Below are 13,275 nucleotides of genomic sequence, written 5' to 3' on the forward strand. Positions count from 1 at the left end.
TGTATGATCCTTTTAATGTATGGCTGTATTTGATCTGCTAATATTTTGTTGAGGATTTTTGCATCTATGTTCATCAGCAATATTTGCCTGTAATTTTCCCTTTTTGCATTGTCGCTGTCTGGTTTTGGTATCAGGGTAATGTTGGCCTTGTAGAATAAATTAGGAAGCATCCCATCTTCCTCAATATTTCAGAAGAGTTTGAGAAGGGTAGGTATTAAATCTTCCTTTAACGTTTGGTTGAATTCAACAGAGAAGCCATCTGGTCGTTTGTTCTTTGGGAGGTTTTTGGTTACTGTTTAAATCTGTTTACTTGTAATTGGTCTATTCAAATTCTCTGTTTCTTCTTGATTCAATTTTCTGAGGTTTTATGATTCTAAGAATTTGTCCATTTCTTCTAGGTTATCCAATTTGTTGGCATATAGTTTTTCATAGTATTCTCTTATAATCCTTTGTATTTCTGTGGTATCCATTGTAATTGCTCTTATTTCATTTCTAATTTTATTTATTTCAGTCTTCTTTTTTTCTTAGTGAGTCTTGCTAAGGGTTTGTCAATTTTCTTTATCTTCTCAGAACCACCTCTTAGTTTCATTGACCTTTTCTATTGTTTTCTTAGTCTGTATTTCATTTATTTCTGCTCTGATTCTTATTATTTCCCTTTTTCAGCTGACTTTGGGCTTTGTTTGTCTTTCTTTTTCTAATTATTTTAGATGTAGTTTAAGATTACTTATTTGAGATTTTTTGTTTGTTTGTTGAAGTCGGCCTGTATTGCTATAGATTTGTCTCTTAGTACCACTTTTGCTGTATCCCATAAGAGTTGGTATGTTGTGTTTTCATTTTCATTTGTCTCCAGGTATTTTTTGATTTCTCCTTTCATTTCTTCATTGATCCAATGGTTTTTCAGTAGCATGTTGTTTAGTCTGTAGATATTTGTGACTTTCCAAGCTTTTCTCATGTAATTTCTCGTTTCATAGCATTGTGATTGGAAAAGATTCTTGATGTCATTCAACCTTCCCAAATTTAGTGAGGCTTACCTTGTTTCCCAACATATGGTCTATCTTTGAGAATGTTCCATGTGCACATGAGAAGAATGTGTATTTTGCTGTTTTTGGATGGAATGTTCTATATTTATTCATTAAGTCCGTCTGGTCTAGTGTTTCATTTAAGGCCACTGTTTCCTTGTTGGCTTTCTGTCTGGATGATCTATCGGTTGATGTAAGTGAGGTGTTGAAATCCCTTACTATTATTGTTTTGCTGTTAATTTCTCCCTTTAGGTCGTTAATAGTTGCTTTATATACTTTGGTGCTCCTGTGTTAAGTGCATATATATTAATAATTGTTATCTCTTCTTGGTGGAATATCCCTTATATCATTATATAATGTCCATCTTTGTCTCTCCTTATCTTTTTTCTCTTGAAGTCTGCTTTGTCTAATAAGTATGGCTACACTTGCTTTCTTTTGCTTGCCGTTTGCTTGGAGTGTCATCTTCCATCCCTTCCCTCTGAGCCTGTTTTTGTCTTTAGAGCTGAGATGTGTTTCATGGAGACAGCATGTTGTTGGGTCTTGTTTTTTAATCTATCCAGCCACTCTGTGTCTTTTGATTGGTGAATTCAATCCGTTTATATTTAGAGTGGTGATTGATTTATGAGGGCTTAATACTGCCATTTTATCTCTTGTTTTCCAGTTGTTCTATATTTCCATTATTTCTTTTCTGTTTATTTCTGACTGCCATTTCAGTTTGTGGTTTTCTATGATGGTTTTCTCAATTTTCCCTTTATTTATGATTTATGGCTCTGCTCTGATTTTTTGTATTGTGGTTACCATGAGGTTTGTATACAAGATCTCGTAGATGAGATAATCCATTTTCTAATAGCCTCCTATCTCCATTAGCCTAAGCAGGTTCCATCTCTCTCCTCTTCCCTGTCTACATTTTTTTGTCACAAATTATTATTTTTTGTGTTGTGAGTTTGTGACTAAATTGAAGTATTTATAGTTATTTTTGATGCTTTCTTTCCCTTTATGTTTTATGTTATAATTAAGTGTTTGCTAATCTATCCTGATAGAGAGCTGCAATTTTTTGATTTTGTCTGTCTATTTATCTCTTTGCTCAAAGTTTTGTAAACTTTTGCCTTTTTGTTTCAGGTAGGAGGGCTCCCTTCAGCATTTCTTGTAAGGCAGGTCTGGTGGTGATGAACTCCCTCAGCTTTTGTTTATCTGGGAAAACTCTTATTTCTCCATCATATCTGAAGGATAATTTTGCTGGATAGAGTATTCTTGGTTGGTAGTTTTTGTCTTTCAGTATTTTGAACATATCATTCCAGTCTCCCCTAGCCTATAAGCTTCTGAAATCTGCTGAAAGCCTGCTGGGGGTTCTTTTGTAGGTTATTTTCTTCTCTCTTGCTGCCCTTAATATTTTTTCTTTGTCATTAACTTTTGGCAATTTTAATATTACATGCCTTGGAGAAGGTCATTTTGTGTTATGTCTTTAGGACTTCTATTGTCTGCATGTACTTGCATATCCAGTCCTTTCCCCAGGTTTAGGAAGTTCTTAGGAAGTTCTCAGCTGTTATTTCTTTGAACAAGCTCTCTGCTCCTTTCTCCCTCACTTCTCCCTCTGGGATACCTATAATCCTTATGTTACTTTTCCTAATTGAGTCAGATATTTCTGGAAGAATTTCTTCACTTTTAAAAAATCTCAGTTCTCTCTCCTCCTGCACCTGAAGCATTTCTAGGTTTCTATCTTTGAAGTCGCTAATTCTCTCTTTGATAAAGTCTACTCAATTTTTTATGCTTTCTACATTATTTTTTATCTTGTTAATTGTGTTCTTCATATCCAGAATTTCTTTTTGGTTTTTTATTAGAGCTTCAGTATCTTCGGTGAAGTATTCCTTCTGTTCATTAATTTTATTCCTGAGCTCATTGAATTGTCTTTCTGAGTTTTCTTATAATTCATTGAGCTTCTTTATAATAGCCATTTTGAATTCTCTGTCAGTTAGATTGTAGTGTTCTGTGACTTCAGGTTTGGTTTCTGGAGAGTTGTCACTTTCCTTCTGTTCTGCAGTGTTATTGTAGTTCTTCATGGTGTTTGATGAACTGATCCTCTGCTGGTGCATTTATGGTAGTAATCACCTTTTCTTATTTTGGTACAGCTTTGATTACTTTGGTTCTGGTCACATGGGTCTTGTGTTCTTCCACTGGCTCTCCATGGGCTCGGTTGCTGCTGTCTCATGTATCACCTGTGCTGGTGCTCCTGAGTTGTCTTGGGTGCTCGTTACACCACTGCCAGTGTTGCTGGGTTCATGGGTGTGACTGTCACTGGTAGGAGCTGGGGTACCTGGGGACTTGTATACAACCCCCGTTGCTGGTGGAGCTGGTGTCAGGGTTGCCACCGCTGGGGCCTGGGTCACCAATTCTGCTGTGGTTGCAGATTCCACTTGCCACTGTTGGTAGGGGACAGGGGCTTTTGTTTCTGTTTCTGCCCAATCTGCTCATAGTTATGCCAGTCGGCCACTCTGCATTCATGCAGGCTGGGCTGCAGCCACTCAAGTGGGGCACCTTCACAGAGGCTGAGCCACTGCTACTCAGTGGGGAGTGTTCACATGGTGGGTGCTCCCATGAGCCAAGTTACAGCTGCTCTATAAGCATTCGTGTGTGGGTTGAGTTGCCTCTGCCTCCATTCAGTCACACTGGCCACTGTGTGAGGATCCATGACCTGCATTGCGGCTGCCAGTGGGGGTGGGGGGCAACCCTCTCCTAGTTTCACTGCTTCCTAGGGGTCCAGTCTGCCCACTTTCAGATGTATAGCTGCGTGGATCTCTCAGGCATCCTGTTGTGTTGTTAGGGAATCCTCTGTCTATTAATGGATGTCTGTTTAGTTGTAACTTAAAGGGGAGAAACAAAGGGAACAACTCACTTTGCCATGATGCTGATGTCCACTCTCCTGGGAGACTTCGAACAAGTCATTTATCCCCCTAAATCTCCACCACCACTTCTGTAAAATGGGGGTAATTTGATACCTACCTCCCAGGATTTGAATGAGATGATGTATATGAGTATTTAGTGTTTAGTTCCTGGCACAGGTAAGCATCCAGTGTATGTCAGCTATACTATTACGATAATAATGTGGGCCAGGCTCTGTGCTAAGATCAAGGAGTGATCTGAATTAGGTGCAGCCCCTGCCCTCAAGAAGGTCATGGTCTTGGGAGAGACATAAACAACAGACCCAAGATACCAGTGCAGGGTGCTAAGTGGCCTGAGAGTGAGGTTTGAAGGGGGCTCACAGAGCCCAGGAGAGGGGACACACGGCAGCAAGCCCCCAACCATGGCTGTCCTTGAATTCCTCTTACTTCTGATAAAAATATTTAGTTGGGTGAAATTTCTCTCTGTTTCTATTCCTATTCTGACATATGGAGTAGGCTGGCTAGAGTAGAGCTAATATTGATGGAGAGGGTGGGACGGTGGGGAGATGCCGGGGCCTTTCATGCCATCCTTCCCATCTGCAAGGCCTCCCCCCACGAGACAGAAAGATGCAGTGACGGGGTCACAGAGCCTTGCCACACTGTGCATTAAATCCCCTTGGCCTCCAGGGACGGCTGGCTGGCTCCTTCTAAAGAGCACTTCTTGTTCAGATGAACTCTTGGACTTTCTCCCAACTACTTAAACTCCTTGATTTGTTTAATCCAGGAAATAAATTGTAAAAGAGGAACTTTCTTACTCAACTTCTAGTATCTCTTGTCTCCACAAGAAATGATGTTCTATATGACCCTTTTAGTTGAAGGAAACAGCGGTTTACAATTGGGGGTGATTTTGCTCCCCAGGGGATATTTGGCAATGTCTGGAGACGTTTTGGTTGTCACGCTGTCGGGGGGAGGGTGCCACTGGTATCTAGTGCCATAGAGACATGGGATGCTGCTAAACATCCTACAGTGCACATGACATCCCCCACCACAAAGAATTATCCAGCCCAAAATGCTAACAGTGCCGAGGTTGAGAAACTCTGTTCTAAGGGAATGAAAATTAAGATGTGTGAGTGTTTGTATGAAAGAGCAAGACACAGGGACAGGGTGTCAAGGGTGTCTACAGTATTTTTCAAATGTCTGAGAAGGTAATGGAGTGGGACAACACTTTAGACCTCATTATATTGGAATTGGATTTAATCGGTCAAGTCAACTAACCAGTACAAATTCATATTTCGTTTCTAATAGGAAGTGACTGGGAAATGCAGATCTGTGAAAGGGTCCAGTGAAGCCTGCAGTTGACTAGATGATGTTCATGGCGCAGCTGAGGCTCACGGGTGAGTGACATTGCAGCGTCCGGCTGTCCAGTGGCACCTGGACAAATCCAGCCTTCAAAACACCAAACAGGACAGTTCAGGAGTTGTGGTGGGGATGGAGTGGAAAAGAGCCTGGTAATTATAAGTAGGTCTCCCCCTGTTCCAACAGCAACAAGCAAGCAAAGTTCAAAATAAACAGGAGGCACGGACCATGCTAATTGGTTTGGAGGTCCACTAGCAACCGTTTGGGAGGCCCTTTGACCAGAGGAACCGGGAAGCGACTGTGGTAAAACATCTGCCCCGCAGGCGTCAGGGTCCCGGGCAGTCTGACCACTGCTTCCTGTGCAGCACTTACTGAGCAAGTGGCCTGGAGGCCTTTGCCCCTTTGCAGATATCTGGCAGTTACTCTCCTTTTGAAGTGGCTGAGCATTCCAGGGCATTGGATGCTGTGCAGGCTTCTCATCAAGATGGGTCTCTCTCCGTCGCTATTTATTTTAACCTCTCCTGCTTGCAGACGGCTCCCCCATGCCCAGCTGTGAAGACTCTTCATTTTGGCTGTAGGGCATTTGCAGGGTGGATGGTCCAGGCAGAACAGCGTCAGAGCCGATAACCCTGAATGTAGTGGTCCCCGCACTTCCTGTGTATCAGAGAGCCCCTAAGCTTGTTCAAGGCAGCCCACACCAGGAAAAGACCCCACGACACCCATATATTTGGATAGAGCCTGGGGAAAAAAAATAGAGGCCTCCGTGGAATAACCTCCAATCTTTATCCAGTCTGATCTCTTAGATCAGTGGAGGTGTTACCATTTTTCCAATCATTGCATTAATTATTTTAACATTTCTTGAGTGTCTACCATGTTCTTGACAATGTGCTAGATCCTAGAGAGTCTTGGGAGAAATGGAATTGAGAAAGGGAAAGAGGATACGCAATCTTTCTCTTGAGGGGCCTGAGGGTGGCGTGGAGGTCATGAAGGATACGGTGTGATGGATGTGGGGCCTAAATAGACCTTGCTGGCAATGAGGGAAGGTGCCCAAGAGGAGTTGGGCACTGTGCTAATTTTTTTGGATCCCCAAGACACTATGTGATTCAGTAGAAAGTGAATGTGGTGTCAGCAGTCCATTTAAAGACATCTTAGGTAAGATTTTGCAATCCATCAGTAGGACTAGTTGGAGCCATTGGTAGTTTTTTTGGTGGAGCCAGTCTGTCCTGTGTCTGGGCAAGCTGTCAGATTGGTTCCTACCCTCAGGCCAATTCTAGGCCATCAGAGCACTGCTGAAAGAAGGATTTTGAAGGAAGAATCTGCCTTTGGCAGGGAAGTGATCTGATTGATTATTGCTGTCTGCTGAGGTCCCAAGAGAGGAGTGCACAAATGTGCGGCACACCTTTGCCATTCTGGGTAAAACTGTGACCCTTCAAAGCAGCCCACTGGGCGCATGAGTCTGTTCTTCTGCCTGCTTGTGAGCTTTAGTGGGTTCACACCCTGTTAAAATGGTTCCTGCGCATTAACATGTCCCCCGCTACCCCGCACCCAAGGGGCTGTGGAGAAGCTCATGTCACGGAAGACCTTGACTAAGGGGAAGGGCTGCGGTTGTCACCACAGATAGGATGCTGCATCGCCACTGAACGTAAGGCTGTTTCTGAAGGCTGCGGCCGTTTCTTTTCATCTCCACGAGAAGTGGCCCTTTGCTTGGTCCTTGCACAGCCCCAGTGACACTTTGCAGAGTGTCCCCCGCCCCGAGACCATACAACTCCTTAGAGAATCCCTCCACACCCTGATTTAGAGTTTATTGTTTTGTTTTCTTCTGTCTTATTTATTCATGTTTTAAAATATTGAATGGTGGCTAGAGCAACCTTATTTGATCTATTCAGAAGATCTAAAATAACGGCTTCAGGTGCTTGTGAAATTGGTTAGAAAAATCTTACCTTGAGGAGGGTTTTCAAATGGATTTGGCGAACGTTTCTAAATGACCTGCTGCTAAACCTGAGAGAAATTCCCCACCACCCTTGAATGGCTCTGGATCGAACATTCTCCCCTTTACTTTAGAAAGTAATGTTTCTTGTTTTTTTTAAATATGAAAGCAAAACAATATGCATTATAGAACATTTGGAAAATGTGAAGTATAGATATGAAAATAAAAATCATCCTTTTTGCTTCCACCGGGGCAATAATCACTGTTAACATTTGGGTGTTTATTCTTCCGGTCTTTTTCTGTGCATGTATATTTGATATACATTTGAAAATAAACTTTATAAATACACACTGTATTTAATTTTATATAGTCTTTTTCCACAGCATTGTGGCATTTTCCTGTGCTATTACATATTCATCAAAAACAAGATTTATAAATATGGCATCATAATCTCGGATACAGATTCAGCACAATTCATTTAACCATCATCTCAACATTTAGATTCTTACCCATTTTTTAAGAGGAATAAATGATGCCATGGCAAATAGATAACTATTTGACTGCAAATTTTATTATATCTTTAATACAATTACTAAAAGAGGAATTACTGAGACACAGGACACGGACATTTTCAAAGTTCTAGAAATGCATTGCCAAATTGTTTCCTTAGAAAAAAATGTACTGATCACAGTTCTAGCAACACTGAATATTACCATTAAAAATTGTTTATATGTGGTGGGGCCTGCCCCATGGCATAGCGGTTAAGTTCTTATATTCTGCTTCAGTGGCCTGGGGTTCGCTGATTCAGATCCGGTGTGCAGACCTACGCACCGCTTGTCAAGCCATGCTGTGGCAGGCATCCCACATATAAAGTGGAGGAAGATGGGCATGGATGTTAGCTCAGGGCCAGTCTTCCTCAGCAAAAAGAGGCGGATTGGTGGCTCAATGTTAATCTTCCTCAAATAAAAAAGAAATGTTTATGTGATAGTTAGAAGTTATATCTCACTCTGTGGTGGGTTTAAAACATATCTGGAAATTCTCTAACTGCTCCAATGGGGAAGTGGGATCCATATCTCCCCCTGTGAGCCTGATCCGACCTTAGCGACTCACTTGCAACCAAACAATGCCAAGCTATGTGACTTCCCGGGCTTAGTCAGAAGTGGCTACCTGGTTGTCATGGGACACTTGCTAGACCTTGGCATCTAGCTGTCAAGCAAGAAGTCTGTCTACCTTGAGACCTCTGCTGGAGAGTCTATCTGTAGGAGTTCCAGCCCACAGCCAGCATCAACCATCCTTTTGTGGTGGTGTATTCATATCACTTGCCAATTTTTGAATTTAGGGACAATTTTAAATTTCCTTAGTGATTTAAAAATATTTTTGGTTTTTTAAGAATAATTATAATGCTGATTGAAAATACTTTCTGAGTTGTCATTTGCCTTTGTTTTCTTTCAAATGCTATTTTTGAAATGATACAAGTTTTAGGTAGTCAAACCTGTTAAGTGTTTCATTTGTGATCTCATGAGTCATTTCTGGGTTAGAAAGTGCTCCTCTCAGAGCTCCGCTGTTCACCTACATTTCTGTTTGGGTTTTGTTTTATTTTACTCTTCTTTCTTTCCTCCCTTCCCTTCCTTCCTTTCTTCCTTCCTTGCTTCTTTCTTTTCACATTTAAAACTTAAATTCATCTATAGCTGTTTGGTGTTTAATAATAATTCAGGTTGACAACCAAATTTTCCAATATTATTTGTTGAATAATAAACGGTTCTTTAGCCATTAAGTTATGCTGCTTATTGCTGATTTTGCTGCGATAGACACATGTGCCCGCATACACACACACACACACACACGCGCGTTCTAGAGTCTCTATTCAATTTCCTGTTGGTCCTTGTTCCAGTAAAATATTGTTTTAAATTCTGATTGGATGATATAGGCATCATTTTTTAACTCTAAAAAATTCTCAGCCATTCTTCTAGAAAATCCTTAAAATTATCTTTTAAATTACATTCAGCATATAAGTTATTGGGAAAGAACGAACTGACGTCTTTATAGTGCTTTGGTTTTCTTTCTTGAACCGTAATGTCTTTCTTTATTTACTCAGACCTCCTTTTATGTCAGTCATAAATTTTATCATTTCACGTACTTTTCTTCTTCTTATTCTTAAGTATTGTTATTGTGAACTGGCTTGTCTATTATCTTTTAAATTAATTAATTCTAGTATTATAGAAAAGCTGTAATTGTCATATATTTATCTTCTATCTGGCCACTTTAACAAACTCTCATTCCTATTAATTGATTCCTTTGATTTTTCTAGATATATAATTATATTGTCTTTGTAGGGAGTTATTTTACATCCTGTTTTCTAATAGTTTACTGCTTATTTATTTTTCTTGCATTATTTCCTTGGCTAGACCTTTCAAAGCCATGTTGATTAACAGGGGCTACAGTGGGCAGCTGTACATTTTACTTAATTTTCATAGGAATGGTTCCAGTGTTATATCACTAAAGGAAATAGTGGCTGTTGGTTTAAGATGGGCAATCTTTCTTTTAACAATATCATTTTGTAATTATTTTAAGAGGCTATTTCCCCCAAAATTGAGAATAATATTTTATTGATTGCCTATGCAGCATCTTTTGAAGATGATCACATAGTGTTATTTACTTGATCTACTGATATGACTAAGTATTAATGAATGTAGTAATACTAAACCATCACGGCAATTCTGGCATAAATTTAACCTAATAACCTAATAGGTTACTCGTTCAGTAGTGTTTGCTGATATTTTACTTAGGATTTGTTTTTCATGCGTGTTCATGAGCCAGGCTGGAAGTTAGTTTCCTGTTTGTGAATGTATGTGTGCACATGCACCTGCTTGCATGTGTGTAGCCACTCGTCCCTTTGCTTGCTTCTTTTTTTTTTTTTTTTTGCTTGAGGAAGATTGTCCCTGAGCTAACACCTGTGCCAATCTTCCTCTATTTTGTATATGGGACACTGCCACAGCATGGCTTGGTGAGTGATGTGTAGATCCGTGCCCAGGATCTGAACCTGCAAACCCTGGGCTGCTAAAGCAGAGGGCGCAAACTTAACCACTACGCCACCAGGCTGACCCCCCTGCCTTCACTTTTTAATCTTGGTATTCAAAATTTTTTTATGCAAATAACCTCCTGAGCATGAAATGCAGCATAAAATTTAAAATTTTTATCCTGGCCTCCAGGACTCTGTCTAACTCGCTGACTTATTTCCTATCTCCATATGCATGGTGTCTTCCGCTCTAGCCATAGTGATGTTTTTGCTGTTCCTTGAACAGACCAAGCTCATTTCACCCCAGGACCTTTGCACTCAATATTTGATCTTCATACCATTTATTCCTTATTTTATTCAGGTCTCTGTTCAAATGTCACTTCCTCAGAGAGTTCTTCCTAGACAACCCTACTTAAAATAGCCTGCCAGTGTCATTCCACAACGTTCAATGCCTTATCCTACTACATTTTTCTTCTTAACACTTACCTTTATTTTAACATCCAAGGCACAATGATATTACATTGTATATCTGTATGTTTCTTTCTTTATCCCCACCATGATGATGTGAGCTCTAGGAGGGAGCAGAGATGATGTGTCATTCTTATCTATATTGCCAGGACCTAACGAAGTGCCTGGCACATAGTAGGTGATCAATGAAACTGTTGTCGAATAGGTGACTTTCTGGATTCTTACTGAAAATATTTAATTTGTTATTGGATTCTGTATCGCGCACTTTAACTAAATGTGAAGTTCAGTGTCCTTACCTTGCTAAAGGCCACACGTCTCTCCCATTCCTGCCCTGGTCCTTCGTGCCTCTTACCAATTGCTCTGATAAGTGAGTTTGTTGTTGCCTTGACTCTGAGCTCATGGGTCCCATTACATCCAGCCACTGTGTTGCCGCTTCAGGTGGGTCCCATCCATCTCTTGGTGAACCTTAGCTGTCGCCTGCACCTTTACTGGGCACCAGCACACTTCTTGCACCGCTGCCTGTCCTGGGCTTTGCTAGGTAAAGCTCCATCTACTGGGGCCTCTGCTGCCTCCTCCACTGAGTACTAATACTCCTGCCAGCAGTAGTGGTCACTTCTTGACACCGTGATCATTCTTGTGCCCCTCACAACTTCCAGAAAGCAAGGACTTGGTCTCCCCAATTATCTTGTGATTACCGGAGACGCTCTATCATGTTTCACTTAAAAAAAAAAAATTTTATGTAGCAGTCAAGAGAAGGGTTTTAGCATCCCACAGACCTGGACTCGGTTGCTAAGCTCTAGATGGAGAACCTTGAGCAAGTTATAACCTTTGTGGACCCTCAGATTGTTTATGTATAAAACGGAATAAAACTCCAAATATCACCATCATTATTAATTTTAAAAGAGGATGAAGAGGTCAGTCCATGCTGTCAAATGTACCCATTGCCTCTTGGCCCCCGAACTTGTACTTCACATTCCAGCCACACAAACACCCTCTGCATTTCTGTGCTGTTCCGCACACCTGTGCATTTGCTCGTTCTCTCGCTTTTTCCCAGGACACCCCTCCCTATCATCTTGCCCTGGCCACACTCCTACACATCCTCCAAGAGGAGCCAGCTCAGGAGCCACCTCCTCAGGAAGCTCTCCATGATTGGCCTGCTCTCCTCCAGCACCCACAGCCCCCTAAGGCTGTGACAGGTCCCTGGTTGGTAATCACTCACAGTTCACGGGGCACATCTCTGTCCGTGCACTGACCACTTTGTTGTGAGGTTGTCTGTCTTCCCTGCTAGCTGATGAGCGTCTTGAAGGCAGGGGCTGGTGTGTCTTATTCTCTTATATTCCTGGTACCAGCACCATGCCTGGCCCTTGGAAAGCTCAGTAGCTGTTTGTTGCACTTCAGTGACTTGGCTGGGTTCGACTGAATAGTATTTCTCCCTTGGGGCTGGGGTCCTCTTTGAGTGGGGCACTGAGGGGTTGGGATGGGAGGAAGGGTATAATACCCCGACCAGGCCAACCAGCAGGATCTGCCCTAGTGATTAAGAGGCAGACAGATGCAGTAGCCAGACCGCCTTCACCTCTCACATGGGGGCGGTTTGGTCCATGGGCTTCTGAGCAGCTTTGCTTTAAAGTGGAAATGGCTCACCCTTGCAGTGCGGCCCTTTCTCAAGAGTTGGCCCCGTCTCTTTCTTTCTGATGAGGACGGCCAAATTCAACATGCTGGAGGGATGGATGTAAAGACACACATGTCACATCCAGGCAGCTAAATGCTCCCAGCTCAAAACAAGGCCCAACTGAAAGGATCAAAGGCTGCACATGGCCAGGCAGTGACAAATTTATGAAGTCCCATCATCCGCATGAAAACATTGTGTATTTTAATCTGCCCAGTGGAAATAAATCAATCTCGAGTTTCTGCAGAAGGAACTGCAAGTCAGCTACACTTCTGCATAAAGATGTGAGGGATCTGTTTAAAGCGACTTTTACATCTTTGAAAGAATCAAGGTTTTCTTCGCAATGGAGGCATCTTTGTGTTTCCCCTTTCACAAAAAGTCCTGAACATCTAGCTTTCAATGAGTACACAAGCTTTGTTATTACATTTAGATTTACAAACAAAGTTGTTGGCACAGGAAAGCCTGTGGTAGGTAGGACAGACCACCCGTAAGTACGCGTATGAAAGCCCAGTTGGAAAATCTCCTTATGTCAGCCAAAAGTGTGACTGCATTTCTAAAAACTTGGCTGTTCTCTTGGTGGTCGAAACAGTGAACCTTTTTGTTCATTGAATGCTGAAAAAACAAGTATGCCAAAGAGTGCCTTTTCCTAACGGGTTTCAAAACTCCTAGCTATTTTTGACTCTTTTTCTCTCAGGGCTTGAGAACATTCAACAAACGTGAATCAGAGATGTTTTATTGTTCCGTGTGTAGTTGGAGGTTTCAGGCCATGGCCAACAAGCGTTGGCCCATTTGCCCGCGATGTGGCTCACGGTGAGGCCTCTTGCTGCCCATGTCCTCTGGCCACAGGCAGGGATGGAGACTGAGCACCTTCACTGCGCTTCTTAGGGATGCGAGAGAGAGGCTTTGGCATTGGGTGGGAGAGCAAGGGAGCGAGAGCTTTCCTCCGG

The 13,275-nt window shown here is 41.9% G+C and overlaps 1 long non-coding RNA gene across 8 annotated transcripts in view; it reads left to right on the plus strand.

The window, feature by feature from the left end:
- The window catches only part of LOC123283302 (uncharacterized), a 203,439-nt gene that overhangs the window by 70,372 nt on the left and 119,792 nt on the right, over positions 1 to 13,275 (plus strand). For all 8 annotated transcript variants that reach the window (XR_011493496.1, XR_011493498.1, XR_011493492.1 and 5 more), the window contains exon 2: positions 5,201 to 5,289. This is a non-coding gene — a long non-coding RNA (uncharacterized lncRNA). The remainder of the gene's footprint in view (positions 1 to 5,200; positions 5,290 to 13,275) is intronic.

The sequence above is a fragment of the Equus asinus genome, chromosome 2, assembly GCF_041296235.1.
Source record: "Equus asinus isolate D_3611 breed Donkey chromosome 2, EquAss-T2T_v2, whole genome shotgun sequence".
NCBI lineage: Eukaryota > Metazoa > Chordata > Mammalia > Perissodactyla > Equidae > Equus > Equus asinus.